Source organism: Lathyrus oleraceus, chromosome 3, assembly GCF_024323335.1.
Source record: "Lathyrus oleraceus cultivar Zhongwan6 chromosome 3, CAAS_Psat_ZW6_1.0, whole genome shotgun sequence".
In the NCBI taxonomy this organism is placed as follows: Eukaryota; Viridiplantae; Streptophyta; class Magnoliopsida; order Fabales; family Fabaceae; genus Lathyrus; species Lathyrus oleraceus.
The window spans coordinates 526935491-526953006 of record NC_066581.1 but is presented as its reverse complement, the minus strand read 5'-3'; positions in this window follow the sequence as shown (position 1 = coordinate 526953006).

The window sequence follows — 17516 nt, the reverse complement described above, 5'->3', positions numbered from 1 at the left end:
TGTCTGTAGAGGCACCGGATCAACTACTGTCTTCAGCACTGTCAGAATATCTCCATACTGTCCAACAAAACTCTTCAGATGATCATCAGTCACAAGACTACCCAACTCGATCAACGAAGTCAACGGCTCACGATGAAAGCTGTAGGAGCAGGTCTTCCGCTTCGGCTCTGAGACTGTTGCCATCTATATCAGTAGACCAAGCTCTGGAATGTACCTGAGAAATGATATGCATGCAGAGATTAGTTTCTTTTTTTTTTTTTTTTTTGATTTTTTTTTCCCTTCCTTTTTTTTTTTGATTGCGTATCTTTTGAAAAATAAATATGCTATGATGCAAATGATGCAGACTGGACTGGCTGGTCGTGCAATCCTGATCACTAGGTCGAAGCTTCAGTCAAAATCAGAACCCAAATCCAACTTAAGGTCAACTGAAAACACTGTCTGAACAAAGTCACCAACAGAACCATAAGTCACCAACGGTACCTGTAATGATTAACCCTTCCCCACTCACGGGTGTAGTCTAGGCCAGGGTAAAGCTGAGAGAAACGCAACATAAATAACCTTTCGCAGAATACCATCATATACACACCCGAAGTATGTAACGACAGTATCCCACCAGGGTCTGAACTGCTCGTGATATCAATATTCCGCTAAGTGGCGCAATACCACCCGCTTCCCATGAATCACTCTATTCCTAATCATCCTAGATTTCACTCATGGTCTGGGTATTGGACCTTTTACCTCAACTGACTCCCACCCCACAAAGAAAAACAGACAACCAGCCAGGCAGAATGAATAATGAATATGAATGCAAACATTAATGCACACAATCAATGCAATCAATAAATGAAATGAACAAAAAATGAATGCAATAAATAAACACAGCACAAAGCAACTAGAACCCTAATCCTAGAGAGCGCTAGGAGAGACTCGCTCAGGGAAGATGGACCAGCATAGGTCAACTTCTTGTTATCCCCAGCAGAGTCGCCAGCTGTCGCATCACGCGAAAAAACCGGCGGGAAAAGAAAGAAACAACAGAGCTGCCACCGTGCGTTATTTATCCCAAAAGAGGGAAAGGAAACGCTCGAAGTAAACCTAGGAAAGAACATGGTCTCGCGACCAAAGAGGATGGGTTCGGGAGTCGGTTATGCGAAGGGAAGGTATTAGCACCCCTACGCATCCGTAGTACTCTACGGGATCCACGCACAAAAGGAAGGAAAATGGTTTCTAAAACACTGCTCAAACACACACACACTGGCTGAAAGAGACAAAAGAAACTGACTGAAACTGACTCGGCAAGATATCGCATCCTGGGCCTACTTAGTCTATCAGGCATAGACATCAGAGTCGAAGTAGTTCGGACTGGGGAAACGACACATGCTCGCTAGGATATCGCATCCTATGCATACGTATCTCCTTTGGACGATGGAGAATCAGAGCATTCGTAGCTCGGCTGACACACACACAAACAAAAGCAGGCAAAGGCAAACGTGGAGCCCGAATGCCAATCACTGGACTTACATCAGCATCCGAACCTAAACACACCCACACTGGAACCCAAATGCCACTCGATGGACTTACATCGGCTTCCAAGCACACAACAACACAACAAGTTAATAGGGAGTCGGGGACTCGAGCCTATAACTGTCAAGCACACACTCAGAACAAACAAACAACAAATTGCTAAGGAGTCAGGCACTCGAGCCTAGCAACTGTCAAACAACACACACAAAAAGAAAAAGGACGGGCGCCCGGAGAGATCAGCTCAATCTCCTGCCTACATACTTCATCTGGTATGAAGATCAGGGCGATGTAGTTCCCCTACGCAGGGACAAAAGATCTAGCCTAACCAGATAACAGAGGGAGACACAACACTAGGGAGACTACGACTCGAGCCTAGATGTTGTCATGCAAAATCGTCCCTAAGTTAAGGTTTCTAGCTAACAGACACAGGAAAAAAAGGGTCTCGATTGCAACTAGGGCAAGAGAAAGGGGATATCTCAGTCACAACGAGGGTGAGAGAAAAGAATTAGTGTTAGTTGTTAGTCAAACTCGACAAGACATCGCATCTTGTGCCTACGTATCTCATCTGGACATGAGAATCAGAGTTGCCGTAGTTCGGCTAAACTAATACTGTTGGTTTGTGTTTTTTAAGTGGACAACGTCACTGCACAATCTACCTGATGCTCGACCTTTGGAGACTTACTCATCTGTAATAGAAGGAGTTAATGTATCCTTAAGAGGGGATGATGTTTGTTTGTGTTTTAGGAAAGCCCAAGCAAGAAAGGAAGTCCTATACGAAGGAACCGTGCTACCTTAATTGACATGCAAACGAGACTACGCGAAGTCTAACAAACCTAGGGGATACAATCACACCACACAAGCACACACAAGCACATACAGCATAAAATAAACACACCAACAAGGGGCTCAAACATGGGTTAGGTTTTAGTCGAGGGGTCACATCAACCTCAACAAACAAACCTCTGGAATGGGGTGAGTGTTGCTCTTAACCTTGCCATTGAGAGGCTAAGGTGAAGCAGATGAAAGGAGATGAGGGGTGTGCCTCATTGCTCTTATCCCTGGCCAGGGAGAGCATCTGACAAGAATGTGTGGGTTCAGAAAGTAGGAACCCTTCTACACATTTGATACTGACTCAACTGTACAATTGTACAAGATCTTGGGTTTGTATCTGCAATGCATCAACACAGTGGTGTGAGCAAAGCAGAAGACACACAGACTAGCAGGGGATAGGTTGCTTATCCCTTAGTTCTGCCAATTGCCTCTTCACTTAGGAGGTCTTTGACTATGTACAAGGACAAATTAAACATACACAAACATTGCCTCTTAAGGAGGACTTCAGACAGTTGCCTGGCCAAGTAACAAGCCAGGTCTTCCAGACTACATGAAGATAGAAAGGTATACCTCAATGCAAATTGCTTATACAAGCAAAGCAAAGCAAAAAGTTCACAAGGAACTAAGCAACTAAAAGCACCTGAAATAGTCAAGCAGATGTTAGTATGCAACTTAAATCAAAGCAAAAGGAGACAGACATTAACAGCTAATCAGAAGCATGTGTATGTGCAAGGCACAAGACTTAGGCATGTGAGCCAAGTCACCTACAAAACAAACAAGGTTAAACAATGACATTCAAGCAAACTCAATCAAAGATAATTGGCCTCATTGGTCATTTTGTTGGTCAACCTGAAAACACAAGCTCAAAAGTGAGTAACAGGACCACTAGGGCAAGCCTAGGGTCAAAAGAGAATGAAAAAGTCAAAACAGCAAAGGGCAAGCATTCAAAATCATGTTTAATCAATCAAGAAACAATTCCAATTGGGTTCATGTTCATATCATGCATCATCATCAATTCATAGGCAAAAGAAGTCAAAGCATGGCAAGTGAGAGCTCATAGAAGTCAACAGAAAGACTTGTATCAAAAGTCAACTCAAACATTCCCAAAAATCCCCAAATAAATCATGATCAATCCTAACACCTAGCATGGTAAACATGTCAAATTTCATCACATTTGGACAAGTGGAAGGCAGTCAATGAAAATCAGAAAGTCAAAGCAATTTTGGACATGCTTAAGGAAGTCAACCAAACATGCACCAACTTAGAAAAATCATAAATCAGAGATGGTGTATGATAAATGAATGGGACTAAAACCATGGCAAAGAGGAGGATGTCTAGTTATCTCATGCAAAATTTCATGTCCATCTAATAAAGTATGAGGATTTCACAAATGAAATGGCAACATGCATCACAATAAGTCCACATTTTGGTCAAACAGGGGAGAAAATCTCAAACAATTAGGAAATGGCATAATTAATTCCAAGAAAAATCACAAGTGAACTAGACATATAAGAGTAGGTTCATGCAAAAAATCAGCTCATTTGGAGGTCAAGAAGCATGGATACAAAAATCAGGAAGTTGCACATCCATGGTGTGACACAAGTTGTCACACCCTACTTCAAAAATTCACAACTCTCAAACCACATAAGATAAATTAATGATCTTTACATCAAAATAAACATGAATGAGTGTAGATTAAGCACAAAAAATTTCAGATCAAATGGATAATGCATCACAATTTCACAAGAGATTTGGCAAGATGTACAAAATTTGGCCACATTCTACAAACCCTAATGCCATTTAAAATTTACTCATCCAAAAAATCAGAAAAAAATATGATAAAAAACTAGGGATCATGATGAAGATGATGCAAAAATTCCCACCAAAGTTGGATTTGAAATGAATGATTTATGAATTTTTCAAATAAGCCATGCCAAATGAAATAAAATATGAAATTAAATGAATTAATTTGGAATAATTAAACCGAGAATGGCAAAGCTGTAAATATGAATGTCACTTAAACGGAACGGTGTCGTTTTGGGGCGGCCAAGGAAATGTTTTAATTGGTGCATGCGGGAACAGTAGCATGCGTACGTGCAAACTACAAAAATCTGGGCAATGCATTTCAGAAACTAGGGTTTGCAAGAACAGTAACAACCTTCATCACTTCCAAATCGAGTTTCACAAAAATTTCCCAGAAATCAAAATTAAATACACAGAAATGATCATCAAACAAACACTAACATGAATCCAGCATTGATTTTCATTAAAACATAGTATACATCATGAATCGAGCAAGAATCAAAAACATCATCAAACTTCATTTCAGCATAACTCGAGCAATAGTCAACCATTTTCAAAAACAAACACATCATGAAGCTCAGCATGGAGAGATCTTTCTAAAACATATATCTATTTGATGAAATCATGAGATCGAATTCTTACTAGTTCTGAAGAGCAGATGAGATTCGATGGTTGTTTGGATGTTTAAGCTTGAAACAGGTGCTCACACAGCTTCCACAAGGTGAATGGTGAAGATACTTGGGCCTGAAACAACTTGAAACAGCTTCACTCGACCTTTGCCATGGATGATGCTTGGAAAGAACAGTCCAACAAAAGCTTTTTACAGTTGAAGAATGATAGTTGAAATGGGCCTAAAATGATGCTTGGATGATGGAACAACAAAGGTATGGTCGTGGCCTTTGGGAGTTTCTTGCAGATTTTTGAAATGTCAAGAAATGGATTTTTGAGAGAGTGAGTGATTTCTGAGTTTGGAGGCTGCTGCTAGGGTTCACAATCACTCAGAAAAATCTTCTTATACTTCTGTTTTAACTCTCTTAATGCAATGCTAATCAAGTTTTGCTCAATTGAAACAAATTGCTAATTTGCCAATTTTGACCAAATGGTGGTGTGTGGTAGTATGAGCACGAAAATGGGCCCTTGGCAAGTCACAAATAACATTCTGAACTAATTCCAATTGGTCATTTGGATGGAAATTACTTAATTCAAAAAGTCAAAATTGCACCTCACTTGAAATTAAACATGATAGTTCAAAAAGGGCCATTTTGATTGGCAATGTTTTGGCACATGAAATTTATATTTTTGGAAAGAGGAGGTTAAATGTGGTTTGTAGGAAAAAACCTCACCAATTTTGGCCAAATGGTTTGAGAGATATGGCCTTTTGAAGTTCAAGAATTTTTGAAAATGATTTGATCATAACTTGCCAACCATACATGGGAATTGAGTGTTCTTGGACTTTTTGGAAATGGGAGAACAAGATCTTAAACTTTCATGTTGGGAAAAAATTCATTTGAAGCTTGTATCATGATGTAAGTTTGGGATCAAGAAGTTTCCATTTTTGGCAAGTTAAAATTACAGGTCCAGTTTCTATTTTTGGAAATTTTCTGATTGGCTTCAAATTCTTCAATGATATTGTTTGCCATGATATATGAGGCCTATTGGGACATGAATAAGCTCTCTCAAACCAAATCCATCCATCAAAACCATAAAATCAACCACAGTTGACCAAGTTTGACTTTTCTAGGGTTTCTGATTGATTGTGCATGAACTGATGACTTCTGAACATCCAATCTTTGACCTAAACACTTCAAATGGACCCCCAAGTCATGTGAACATGTTGGACCAACCCTAGGGCCTTGGCTCCTTGAGAAACACACTTGCTTGCTTGGTTGACTGATCTCCTGATCAGTTTGACCTAGTTCTCCTGATGATCTTGCACTTGAGGCAAAAGGGACAATGCAATGCTATGCAGTGGACCATGTTATGTTATGACATAATATGAGAATGTATGTACAATGATAGGTGCAAATTTGAGGTGCTACATCAGTGAATCGCCAGAACTTCTTTACCAGATTCATATATACTGGGCCGTAGAGGCGTTGAAAATAGTTTTCCCACCCTTGCTTCTTCAGTTCATCAGTGAGGTCGACGCCATTTCTCTTCATGTTGTCAAACTCCACCAAGGTTTCACAAAGGACTTCCAGCTTGTCGAACGGAGTTGCAAGATGAATGTGAGGCTCAGGATCAAGAATGTGAGGTTCCTTGTAGATGGGAGTGGAAACAACATCGATGGTTGCGGGGTGTTGTTGACTGGAACTTGGTGCTTGCTCAGTTGAGTTCATCTGATGAGAGAGGTTGTATACTGACTGTTGTTGAGAATCCATGAAGAAGGTTGAAGATGATGATGACTGTTGAAGAACTTTGGTAAAAACTGCAGAAAGAGCCTTTGAGAGAGAAGAGAACTGAGAGAGAGGGTTAGGTGAGTTCGTGAGTGTAAAAGTGTGCAATTGTAAAATGTGAAGAGTATAAATACACAATTAGGGCGCATGCAAAACGACACATAAATGAGGGTTTAATAGATATCACATTAAACAAGTACGCACGCTAGAGAGGTGAATGATTACAGCTCATAAATGATGTCTAATCCCAAAATCAGCATACTGCTCGAGGAGATATCAAGAGTCTGTATCTTGATAACTGCTAGACAGCTGTCTAGAAGTTCCAAGGTCAGATGCATGATGTACCACGTGTTACTTTATCTGATCTTCAGGAATACCAAAGGGTTGGTTCCTGGAGATTTCTAACTCAGATGACTTCTAACTAGTAGTAGCATCAGAGTCAAATACTGAATCCAGCTGTTTACTTCAGAGTCTTATTTTGCTATCTCAGAGGCACATTTCATTCAGGACAATTTTGAATGTTTAGATTTTTTAAGATAAAAGAGAATCTATCTTCAACAAGGGGTTTGGTAAAAACATCAGCCCATTGATGGTCTGTATCAATAATTTTTAAAGTTACTACCCCTTTATGAACATAGTCTCTAATGAAATGATGTTTTATTTCTATGTGCTTAGCTCTGGAATGCAAAATAGGATTCTTACTTAAACAAATGGCAGTAGTATTGTCACAGAAGATAGGAATGTTACTCTCAAAGATTTGAAGATCTTCTAGTTGATTCTTCATCCAGAGCATCTGAGTAGTGCATAGTGATGTTGAAATATATTCTGCTTCTGCAGTGGACAAAGCTATGGTTGATTGCCTTTTGCTGGCCCAGGATATCAGATTCTCTCCCAAGAGCTAACAGTTCCCAGATGTACTTTTACGTTCCATTCTGTCCCCTTGCGTAATCAGCATCACAGTATTCAGAAAGTCTATACTCTGATGTTTTTTCATACATCAGGCCCATGTTAGAAGTTCCTTTCAGATACCTGAGTATTCTTTTAGTAGCTATTAAATGAGATTCTCTAGGATCTGATTGGAATCTGGCACAGAGACATACACTAAACAGAATATCAGGACGCATAGCAGTCAGATAGAGAAGAGAGCCTATCATACCATGACAGAACTTCTGACAAACCTTCTGGATAACTTTTTCATTTTCCAGAATGCAAGTTGGATGCATAGGTGTCTTAGCAGGTTTGCATTCCTCCATTTTGAATTTCTTCAGAATGTATTTAATGTATTTACTTTGATGAACATAGGTGGCTTCTGAAGCTTGATTAATTTGAATTCCTAGAAAGAACTTTAGTTCTTGCATTAAGCTCATTTCAAATTCTGCCTGCATTAGCTCAGAAAATTCTTGACATACAGAAGGATTAGCTGAACCAAAAATAATGTCATCAACATATATCTGGCATATCATGAGGTCATTACTAATGTTTTTACAGAAGAGTGTAAAGTCAACTTTTTCTCTAATAAAGTCATGTTCCAGAAGAAAATTGCTTAGTCTTTCATACCAAGCTCTAGGAGCTTGTTTTAAACCGTACAATGATTTCTTAAGTTTAAAAACATGTTCAGGACAATTTGAGTTTTCAAAACCTGGAGGTTGATTCACATACACTTCTTCTGGTATATAGCCATTAAGGAATGCACTCTTGACATCCATTTGATATAGTTTGATTGAATGATTTACAGCAAATGAAACAAGTAAGTGAATAGATTCTAACCTGGCGACTGGGGCAAAGGTTTCGTTGTAGTCAATGCCTTCTTGTTGACTGTACCCTTGTGCCACCAGTCGAGCTTTATTTCTGACAACTTCGCCTCTTTCGTTCAGTTTGTTTCTGAACACCCATCTGGTTCCAATAATGTTAGTGCCTTTGGGCTTAGGAACAAGACCCCAGACGTCATTCTTTGAGAATTGATCTAGCTCTTCTTGCATGGCTAGAACCCAATCATCGTCTTGAAGTGCCTCATCACAAGAAGTAGGCTCAATCAAAGATACTAGTCCTAGAGGAATTTCTTCAGGTACCTTGAAAGTTGACCTAATTCGGATAGTTTCATCCTTGTTTCTCAGAATCAAATCTTCAGAGATGTTGGGGCGACTTCTTGATTTTTTCTGGATAGCTGGGGCTTTAGTTGCATCTGGACTTTGTTTATCAGATGCTTCTGGTGCTTTGGTCTTTTCTTCAGAACCTATAAGAGCAATCTCCAGATCTGCAAGTTTCTCAATTAGCTTTGACCTTTCAGGGTCAAGCTTATCATCAAATCTAACAAGAATTGATTCTTCCACAATTTTGGTTTCTGTGTTGTATACTCTGTAGCCTTTAGAGCGTTCTGAGTATCCTAACATAATACCTTTTTGTGCTTTTGAATCAAACTTGTTCAGATGTTCTTTAGTATTCAGAATAAAGCAAGAGCATCCGAAAGGATGAAAATAAGAAATGTTGGGTTTTCTTCCCTTACACAGTTCATAGGGAGTCTTCTCCAAAATAGGTCTTATAGAGATTCTATTCTGAATATAACACGTTGTATTTACAGCTTCAGCCCAAAAGTGCTTAGCCACATTTGTTTCATTGGTCATGGTTCTGGCCATCTCTTGGAGTGTCCTATTCTTCCTTTCTACAACTCCATTTTGTTGTGGAGTTCTAGGACAGGAGAAATCATGGGATATTCCATTAGAATCAAATAGTTCCTCGAAAAATCTATTTTCAAATTCTCCACCATGATCACTTCTGACTCTGATGATTTTAGAGTCAAATTTGTTTTGCACTTTGGAACAGAAGCTAGTGAATACAGAGTGAGACTCACTCTTGTGCTTTAGGAATTTTACCCATGTCCAGCGACTAAAATCATCAACAATAACTAGTCCATATTTCTTTCCATTGACTGATGCTGTCTTAATAGGACCAAACAGATCAATGTGAAGAAGTTCCATAGGCTTAGAGGTGGAAACAATATTTTTCTTTTTAAAAGATGATTTTGAAAATTTTCCTTTCTGACATGCTTCACACAGAGCATCTGAAGAAAACTTCAGCTTGGGTAGGCCTCTGACTAACTCAAGTTTATTTAGCTGAGATAGTTTTCTCATGCTAGTGTGGCCCAAGCGTCTATGCCATACCCATTGCTCTTCATGAACATACATCATACATTTTACATTTTGTTCTTTTAAGTCTGAAAGATTTATTTTGTAAATATTGTTTTTCCTCTTGCCAGTGAATATGACTGTTCCATTGTTCTGATTAATTGCTTTACATGTTTTTTGATTGAAGATTACATCATAGTCGTTATCACTTAATTGACGTATTGATAACAGGTTAAGCATTAATCCTTCTACAAAGAGAACATCAAATATAGAGGGAAGAGTACCATTACCAATAGTTCCGGATCCAATGATCCTTCCTTTCTGATTTCCTTCGAAACCTACGAAGCCAGCATCTTTAAGTTCCAGGCTTTGGAACATATACTTTCTTCCCGTCATGTGTCGTGAGCATCCAGAGTCCAGGTACCATGACTGGTGTCTTAACTCTGCTGTATAAGATATCTGCAACATAAACAATCTTATCCTTTGGTACCCAGAATCTTTTTGGTCCTTTGTGATTAGTTTTCCCAGAGTTTCTTAAAACTTTGGGTTTTCTGACATTATCAAAACGTTGTGCTTGTGTATGTGTGTAGTGATAAGAAAACGGAGATTTAGGTTTGTCATTAGTGGAAGATTTATCTTCACTAGGGTCATACCTAATTCCTCTTCTATTATTCTGACTAACCCCATAAATCATGGATGCCATTCTGCTTCTTTCTATCCCATTCTTCAGAAACTTTTGAAAATATTTTTCATATTCGTAAATTACTGGGTTTGAAGTTTGTGGAGCTTGAGATAACGCTTCTTCAAGTTTTAAACATTGTTTATTTGTGGAATCTCTTTCTAATGTCAAAATTCGATTTTCATCTTTTAGATCTGAATCTGTTATCTCAAGTTTACCACATTCTTCGATGGTTTCTCAAGAACCTCTTTTACAACTTTAAATTTTTGTTTAAGTTTCTGATATGAGTTTCAAGTTTCAGAAAGGCATGATTCGAGGTCAGAGCGAGAAAAATAAGGAAATACCTCTTCGGATTCAGATTCTCCATGTAATGTATTCCTGGAAGTGGTAGCCATGAGTGCAACATTTGCCTGTTCGTCAGAGTCTGATTCTGAGGAATCAGACCCACTGTCATCCCAGGTGGCCATCAGTCCCTTTTTGGTTCTGAAGGAACTTTTCTTGAAACTTTCTCTTCTAGAGCTTTCTTTCTTCAACTTGGGACATTCATTTCTGTAATGACCTGTTTCCTTAGATTCATAACATGTTATTTATTTGTTAGATTTACCTCTGGAAGTTGATTCTGATCGATCTCCCTTGGGTCTTGGTCTTATGAAGTTATTATTCGTTTTTCTCCAGAGTTGTTTTACTCTTCTGGTTAAAAGGGATAATTCTTCTTCTTCGTCAGAGTCTTCCTTTTCAGAGTCATCAATGTCTTCTTCTTCAGCCTGGAAGGATTTGTTTCTATCTGGTTTGCGTCTTTCAAATCTGGACTTTAGTGCTACAAATTTGATCTTCTTTTGAGGTTCATCTTCCTCCAGTTCTATCTCGTGGCTTCTGAGTGAACTAACGAGTTCCTCAAGGCTGATGCTGTTCAGATCTTTTGATAACTTTAAAGCTGTGACCATAGGTCTCCATTTCTTTGGCAAGCTTCTAACAATCTTTTTGACATGATCCGCAGTTGTATACCCTTTATCTTGCACTTTGAGTCTTGCAATTAAGGTTTGAAATCTAGAAAACATTACCTCTACAGCTTCATCGTCATCCATTTTGAAGGCTTCATATTTCTGGATTAGAGCCAGAGCCTTTGTTTCTTTGACTTGAGAATTTCCTTCGTGAGTCATTCTCAGGGAGTCAAGTATTTCTTTAGCTGTTTCACCGTTGGTGATCTTTTCATGTTCAATGTAGGAAATGACATTGAGTACTATCGTTCTGGCTTTGTGATGGTTCTTGAATTCACGCTTCTGATCGTCTGACATTTTGCTTATGGGAATAGCAACTCTAGCGTCTGTCACAGGTGGTGTGTAGCCGATCGTGACAATATCCCAGAGATCAGCGTCGTAGCCCGGAAAGAAACTTACAATTCTGTCTTTCCAATAATCAAATTTCTCTCCATCAAAGATAGGAGGTTTAGCATTGTAACTATCTCTTTCATTGGTGTTGGCCATAGTTTTTCTCAAGCTGGATCTCTCTCTATACTTTTAAGTGTTTGATTAGAAAATCAATAACATAGCCGAAGCTCTGATACCAACTGAAGGTTGAGAAAAACAAGAAAGGTGGGGGGGGGGTTGAATTGTTTTTGGAAATACAAACTTTTTAGAAAATCAAAACACCGAATTTTATACTGGTTCGCTTGAAAATCAAAGCTACTCCAGTCCACTCGGCAAAGGTGATTTCGCCTTCAAAAAGGACTTAATCCACTAATCTTGAAAGATTACACAACCAATCGTCTAAGAGAATAATCTCTTAGCCCTCTCAAGTATTCAGACTGCGTAGAGTAACTTGAGGAAATAATTTAAGCAAAAGTAAATTGTAATGTAAAGTGCTTCTAACAATAAGCAAGTATTACATAAAAATATGAGTGCAAAAGCTTTTCACGTAAGAGCAGTAGCTCGTGAAAAAGAGAGAGAATGAAAGATGTTTCTGTGTATCTTAGGTGTGTCTCTCTAGAGAAGTAATTCGTCCTTTATATAGTCGTTGTGAAGGACAATTGGAGTGATGACATAATCTTGGTCATTGAAGAATAATTAATGTCATTACTTCTATTGTTTCTTTCTAAAACCATTGTGTCCGCCTCATTATTCCTTTCTTTAAATACTTTCTTTCCGTCATGAGATTTCTTTTCGGTTACGCGTTTTGGACTGATGAGTGTGCATCAGAGTCTTGATACACCAGAGTTTGTCTTCAGAGGATGATTATGTCTAACTTCATCAGAGCTTCTCAGTGCTCTAGACTTCTTAAGTATCAGAGTCTGAATCCAATTGTCTTTTGTCAGAGCTTCTGACTTCTTACTGTTGCGTTGGTATCTGCGTTGATCATAATCATAATGTTCTGGACGTATTCCTTTCTCAGTGGTATCTAATCATCCAATACTTTGTATCTGATGGGATTTTGTATCTGATGTATGATCAGAATCCTGCCTAAATGTTCAGAGTCCTGCACACTAAGAAAAATCTCGTTAGAGTACCATTTTTGGTTTCATCCTTTTGTATCATCAAAATCTTAGAGATATATTGTAGAATCAACTTTGTTCTTACATAATCTGCATCACAATATCTAGAGAGTCTATACTCTGATGTTTTCTCATACATCATGCCAAGGTTAGGTGTTCCCTTCAGATACCTTAGAATTCTCTTAACTGCTGTTAAATGAGATTCCCTCGGGTCTGATTGGAATCTGGCATAAAGACATAGACTAAAAAGAATATCTGGCCGTGTAGCCATCAGATAGAGAAGAGAGCCTATCATACCACGATAGAGCTTCTGATAAACCTTTTGACTTACTTCTTCTTTCTCCAGAATGCAGGTTGGAAGCATGGGTGTCTTTGCTGGTTTGCATTCTGACAATTCAAACTTCTTCAGAATGTCTTTTATGTATTTACTTGGGTATACATATGTAGCTTCTGAAGCTTGATTAATTTGAATTCCCAGAAAGAATTTTAGTTCTAACATCAAACTCATTTCAAATTCTGTCTGCATTAACTCAGAGAATTCTTGACAAACAGAGGGGTTAGCTGAACCAAAAATTATATCATCAACGTATATCTAACATATCATGAGATCATTTCTAATGTTTTTACAGAAAAGTGTAGAGTCAACCTTTCCTCTAATAAAATCATGTTCCAGAAGAAAGTTGCTTAGTCTTTCATACCAAGCTCTAGGAGCTTGTTTTAGACCATACAAGGATTTATTCAGTTTAAAAACATGTTCTTGACATTTAGAGTTTTCAAAACCAGGAGGTTGGTGAACATACACTTCTTCTGAGATATAACCATTAAGAAATGCGCTCTTGACATCCATCTGATATAATTTGATGGAGTGGTTTACAGCGAATGATACAAGTAAGCGAATAGATTCTAACCTAGTGACTAGAGCAAAGGTTTCATTGTAGTCAATCCCTTCTTGTTGACTGTAACCTTGTGCTACCAGTCGTACTTTGTTTCTAACAACTTCTCCCTTTTCGTTTAGTTTGTTTCTAAATACCCATCTTGTTCCAATAACGTGAGTTCCTTTTAGCTTTGGGACCATATCCCAGACGTCATTCTTTGTGAATTCATCGAGTTCTTCTTTCATTGCCAGAATCCAGTCATTGTCTTGAAGTGCCTCATCACAGGAAGTAGGCTCATCTAGAGACACTAATCCCAGAGGGGTTTCTTCAGATACTTTGAATGTAGACCTTGTTCTGACGGGTTCATCCTTGTTTCCCAGAATCAAATCTTCAGAGATGTTTGGTCGAGTTCTTGATCTTTTCTGGATAGTTGAGATTTTAGTTGTTTATGGATCTTGCTTTTCGGATTCCTCATATTCTTTAGCCATATCTCCAAATATGCAAGTTTTTCAATTAGCTTTGACTTTTCAGAGTCAAGCTGATCATCAAATCTGACATGTATTGATTCTTCCATAATTTTGGTTTCTGTGTTGTATACTATGTAGCCCTTAGAGCGTTCTGAGTATCCTAACATAATACCTTTTTGTGCTTTTGAATCAAACTTATTCAGACGTTCTTTAGTATTCAGAATAAAACAGGAGCATCCAAAAGGATGGAAGTAAGAAATGTTGGGTTTTCTTCCCTTACACAGTTCATAAGGAGTTTTCTCCAAAATAGGTTTTATAGAGATTCTATTCTAAATATAGCATGCTATATTTACTGCTTCAGCCCAAAAGTGCTTAGCCACATTTGTTTCGTTAATAATGGTTCTGGCCATTTCTTAGAGTGTCCTATTCTTCCTTTCTACAACCCCATTTTGTTATGGAGTTCTAGGACAAGAGAAATCATGGGATATTCCATTTGTATCAAAACGTTCCTCAAAGAACTTCTTTTCGAATTCACAGCCATGATCAGTTCTGACTCTGATGATTTTAGAGTCAATTTCGTTTTGCACTTTAGAACAGAAGCTAGTGAATACAGAGTGTGACTCATTCTTGTGCTTTAGAAATTTTACCCATGTTCAGCGAGTAAATTCATCAACAATGACCAGTCTATACTTCTTTCCATTGACTGAAGCTGTCTTAACAGGTCCAAACAGGTCAATGTAAAGAAGTTCTAGAGGCTTAGAGGTAGAAACAACATTTTTCTTTTTAAAAGAAGTTTTTGAAATTTTTCCATTCTGACATGCGTCACATAGAGCATCTGAAGAAAACTTCAGTTTAGGTAGACCTATGACTAACTCGAGTTTATTTAGCTGAGAGATCCTTCTCATGCTAATGTGGCCGAAGCGTTCGTGCCATACCCATTTCTCTTCATTTACAGACATTAAACAATTTACATTTTGATCTTTTAGATCTGAAAGGTTTTAATTTTGTAAATGTTGTTTTTCCTCTTTCCAGTGAATAAAACTGTTCCATTGTTCTAATTAATTGCTTTGCATATTTTTTGATTGAAGATTATATCATAACCGTTATCACTTAATCGACTTATTGATAACAGGTTATGCATTAATCCTTCTACATAGAGAACATCAGATATAAAGGTAAGAGATCCATTACCAGTGGTTCCGGAGCCTTTGATTCTTCCTTTCTGATTTACTCAGAAACCTATGAAGCCAACATCTTTAAGTTCCTGGCTTTGGAACATATGCTTTCTTCCCATCATGTGTCGTGAGCATCCAGAGTCCAGGTACCATGATTGGTGTCTTAACTCTACTGCATAAGATATCTGCAACATAAACTATCTTATTCTTTGGTACCTAGAGTCTTTTGGGTCCTTTGTGATTAGTTCTCCCAGGGTTTCTTGAAACTTTGGGTTTTCTAGCATTAGTAAAAATTTGTGTTTGTGCATGTGTATAGTGATAAGAAAATGGGGATTTAGGTTTATCATCTGCAGAAGATATGTGTTTGTCTTCATTAGAATCATATCCTATTCCTCTTTTCTTATTCTGACTGACTCCATAAATCATAGAGGCCATTCTGCTTCTTTTTATCCCATTTTTCAGAAACTTTTGAAATGCCTTTTCATATTCATATATAATTGTGTTAGAAGTTTGTGGGGCTTGATTTAAAGCTTCTTCAAGTTTTAAACATTGTTTATTTTTAGATTCCTTTTCTCTTTCCAAAATCAGAATGTCATCCTTTAATTCGGAAACTGTTATCTCAAGCTTATCACATTCTTCAATGGTTCCTTCAAGGACCCTTTTTAATGTTTTAAATTTTTGTTTAAGTTTCTGATATGAGCTTAGAGATTCAGATAGGCAAGATTCAAGGTCATAGCTGGAAAGATCAGAAAATACCTCTTCAGGATCAGATTCTCTCTCTGATGAGTTTCCAGACGTAGTAGCCATGAATGGCACATTTGCTTGTTCTTCTTCAGAGTCTGATTCTGAGGCGTCAGATTCAGAGTCTTTCTAGGCGGTCGTGAGTCCCTTCTTAGTTTTGAAGGAATTTTTCTTGAATCCTTCTCTCCCGGAGCTTTCTTTCTTGAGCTTTGGGCATTCGTTTCTGTAGTGACCTGGTTCTTTACATTCATAGCATGTTACCTATTTGTTTGATTTGCCTCTGGAAGTTGATTATGAGTGATCTCCCTTGGGTCTTGGTCTTCTGAAGTTGTTATTCCTTTTTCTCCAAAGTTGTTTTACTCTTCTGGTTAGAAGGATAAATCTTCCTCATCGTCAGAATCGTCTTTTTCAGAGTCGTCATTATTTTCTTCTTCAGCTTGGAGGGCTTTGTTCCTTTCTGGTTTGTATTTCAAATCTAGAAAACATTACCTCTATAGCTTCATCTTCGTCCATCTTGAAAGCTTCATACTTCTGAATTAGAGCCAGAGCCTTTGTCTTTTTGACTTGTGAGTTGCCTTTGTGGGTCATCCTTAGGGAGTCAAGTATTTCTATAGCAGTTTCCCTGTTGGTGATCTTTTCATATTCATTGTATGAAATGGAATTCCGCAATATTGTTCTGGCTTTGTGATGATTTTTGAAGTCACGCTTCTGGTCATCAGTCATCTTGTTTCTGACAATAGCAATACCGACATCAGATACAAGAGGTACATAGCCAATAGTAACTATGTCCCATAGGTCAACGTCATAACCCAGAAAGAAACTTTTGATTCTGTCTTTCCAATAATCAAATTTTTCTCCATCAAAAACTGGAGGTTTGGCATTATAACTATCTCTTTCATTGGTGTTGGCCATATTGTTTTTCTCACGCTGGATCTCTCTACACTGTTAAGTGTTTGATTAGAAAATCAATAACAGAGTCGTAGCTCTGATACAAATTGAAGGTGGAGAAAAACAAGAAAGGGGGGGTTTTGAATTGTTTCCACAGATAATAAAAACTTTTGCAATTTAAACACACGCGAAAAATAATACTATTGACACAGAAGTTTATCCTAGTTCGCTTGAAATTCAAAGCTACTCCAGTCCACCCGACCAAGATGATTTCACCTTCAAAGAGAACTTAATCCACTAATCTTGAAAGATTACAACGAAGAGCATCTAAGAGGATAAAGATCTCTTAACCCTCTCAAGTTTACAGACTTCACAAGTCACTTGAGGAATATACAACAAGTAATGAAAAATACAGTTATGTGCTTAGTGCTTCTAAGTAAGAAGAGGTTACACAATATGAGAACAAAAAATATTCCACACTTAGAGCAACAATTCGTGTGAAAAGAGAATGAATAAGAGATTTATGATTT